Raw genomic sequence first — 3657 nt, forward strand, 5'->3', positions numbered from 1 at the left:
AAACACTAATCCCATACGCACGGGGAATACGTGCAATCAATACAACCTCTGGATTGAGGGCGCTATATAATAATGTGAAGATATCAGACAGTAATAATTATGCCCGAAGTTAACTCACTTCATAAAATTTCTAACTCACTTCATTCAGAAAAAATTTACCCCTTAAAGTAACTTAGGTCATAGTCATTTCCACTTTCTGCGCATAGAAAATATAATGTCCAAAGTAATTTGCAGCCAGAATAAAATCTCTGCAACTTACCAATTTTAGATAAGGCCCAATAAAAAAAAATGACCGGTTTATAACTCTCTCCCGCATGTCTTCTATATGGTATTGAAAAAAAAAAAACATTTTTGGAAAATTTGTTATTATTTTTTCATTTTTTTTTTTAGTAAATAATAGATATTGTTTGTATTATCTAAATCATGTATTTACTTTGATTATCAATGCACCAGCTAATAACCCAATGTCGACTTGGCTTTATCAAAAATAGAAAAATTAATGCTTCCTTTCCTTCATAATTTTTTCAGCCTAGATAATGTGGTTAACTAATAATTATTTTTATTGCGCCAATTTACTAGAAAGGTAATAATAAATGGTCTTTCCGGTCAATTGCAAGTAAGTGCTGAACAAGTTGAGACCAACCTTAACTCTGTATGATAGTTATGGAGATATTAAATGCCAGGTAATAGTATAATATTCCTTATTTTTGTAATGTACTGTTGTAGTTTGTTACACTGACCAATTAAATAATGTGGTTTAATAATTCAACCGCTTATTGGACAACTTAATGGAAATCTGTTTGCCAAATCTGACTACCCCAGGAATAAACTGACACTGTAAATTACTTGATGGTATAAAAAAAAAATTTAAAAACCGGGAAAAAAAACCGGGGGGGGGGGGGGAAACAGGGAAAAAAAACTGTAAGAGGGTCAAACTTGTGTGTGTGTGTGTGTGTGTGTGTGTGAACAGCGTAAAAACTTTCATGACTTTGAGGCGTGGTTGAGACTCATCACGCAAATACAAGGATTTTTCTACGTCTGCCAACCACCCAGTAAATTTTAGAAGCACTTGAAATTAGACCCGAACTTCGGCGCCACCAACTTTTGCGCGACAAACTTGTGTACGTGCAAAACTAGTGACTTCGGACACGATTTAATGATATCTTTTATTTTACCACAAAAGGCAAAAATAAAAACAGAATGATAAAAGTTAATAGTGAAATGGCAAAGCATCATCCGTACTGCAACAGACCCTCAGTATACGAATAGTGCCTGTGGTATTGGGAACAATTTATGATGTTTAGAAACATATGATAAACGATCGGTCGTAGAGGGAGGTAGCCTCTTGACAAACGAGAAAAACATTGACACAGATCCACCTCCTACCTTCCAGACTTTACTCATTAGTGAGTATTGACTTGTATTGGAAAGCCAGTTCTCATCGTTAAGCACGGTAACACGTACCTCATTCACAAAACTGTGTAGGCCTATATTAAAACGAACTAGGCAAGGCCCCACGCAGCTCAACTTGCAGAGGGTAGAACAAATTGTAGAAGACCAACGTTTTGGTCTCGTCACATATTCATGTTTATTTCAATTGTTGATTATAATTTGAAGATATAACGATAAAAACTAAATATCCCAGACCACCTGCAGTATTGGTAAATAGCTACCGTAATTTATTTTAGAAGTGTTGAGTGATAGACTTTTTACGAACTCCAAAACACCTATCCAATAATTATGGAAATTAATCGCCGTTCTACAATAAGCATTTTTTTATATCTATAAATAAAAACTGGTACTGTCGACTTGGCTTTATCAAAAATAGAAAAATAAATGCCTTCCTTTCCTTCATCATTTTTTCAGCCTAGATAATGTGGTTAACTAATAATTATTTTTATTGCGCCAATTTACTAAAAAGGTAATAATAAATGGTCTTTCCGGTCAATTGCAAGTAAGTGCTGAACAAGTTGGGACCAACCTTAACTCTGTATGATAGTTATGGAGATATTAAATGCCAGGTAATAGTATAATATTCCTTATTTTTGTAATGTACTGTTGTATTTTGTTACACTGACCAATTAAATAAATGTGGTTTAATAATTCAACCGCTTATTGGACAACTTAATGGAAATCTGTTTGCCAAATCTGACTACCCCAGGAATAAACTGACACTGTAAATTACTTGATGGTATAAAAAAAAATTTAAAAACCGGGAAAAAAAACCGGGGGGAAAAACAGGAAAAAAAAAACTGTAAGAGGGTCAAACTTTTGTGTGTGTGTGTGTGTGGGTGTGTGTGTGTGTGTGTGTGTGTGTGTGTGTGTGGGTGTGTGTGTGTGTGTGTGTGTGTGTGTGTGAAAAGCGTAAACACTTTCATGACTTTGAGGCGTGGTTGAGACTCATCACGCAAATACAAGGATTTTTCTACGTCTGCCAACCACCCAGTAAATTTTAGAAGCACTTGAAATTAGACCCGAACTTCGGCGCCATCAACTTTTGCGCGACAAACTTGTGTGCGTGCAAAACTAGTGACTTCGGACACGATTTAATGATATCTTTTATTTTACCACAAAAGGCAAAAATAAAAACAGAATGATAAAAGTTAATAGTGAAATGGTAAAGCATCATCCGTACTGCAACAGACCCTCAGTATACGAATAGTGCCTGTGGTATTGGGAACAATTTATGATGTTTAGAAACATATGATAAACGATCGGTCGTAGAGGGAGGTAGCCTCTTGACAAACGAGAAAAACATTGACACAGATCCACCTCCTACCTTCCAGACTTTACTCATTATTGAGTATTGACTTGTATTGGAAAGCCAGTTCTCATCGTTAAGCACGGTAACACGTACCTCATTCACAAAACTGTGTAGGCCTATATTAAAACGAACTAGGCAAGGCCCCACGCAGCTCAACTTGCAGAGGGTAGAACAAATTGTAGAAGACCAACGTTTTGGTCTCGTCACATATTCATGTTTATTTCAATTGTTGATTATAATTTGAAAATATAACGATAAAAACTAAATATCCCAGACCACCTGCAGTATTGGTAAATAGCTACCGTAATTTATTTTAGAAGTGTTGAGTGATAGACTTTTTACGAACTCCAAAACACCTATCCAATAATTATGGAAATTAATCGCCGTTCTACAATAAGCATTTTTTTATATCTATAAATAAAAACTGGTACTTATCGACCATACGACACTATTTGCAACTACTTTTTGGGTAGTTGCTAAATACAACGTGTTTAGACGAGGGACGCGCTTCGTATGTTGACGTCATGCATAATTTCAGCCACTGTTCGTGTTTCAGTTACAGTTCGTCCTCTACCCAGAGGTGCCGTGTTATGGAGAGTAATGTGTGACCGAAAATGGTCTGCAGTCAGTTGGTTGTTACCATGCGCCAGTGATGTTGGAGTATATAGTACAGCAATATGAAACTATTATGTAGGCCTAATGAATGAATAAAGTTCGGAGTCTGTCGGGTAGTGAAATGATTATTTCACATTTTAAATGCTCCCTAAGTTCATAAGTGTAAGCTAAATTACGGTGATTAATTTAATTAGCGAAGATATGGAGACAATTATTTCGAATCCCTCTTTCCAAGAGGGGATGCAAATGCTTTGTGAAAATGAGTACGCCGCGGTACT

This window comes from Anneissia japonica, unplaced genomic scaffold, assembly GCF_011630105.1.
Source record: "Anneissia japonica isolate Jap-2015-1 unplaced genomic scaffold, ASM1163010v1 scaffold1374_len1023071_cov147, whole genome shotgun sequence".
Taxonomy (NCBI): Eukaryota; Metazoa; Echinodermata; class Crinoidea; order Comatulida; family Comatulidae; genus Anneissia; species Anneissia japonica.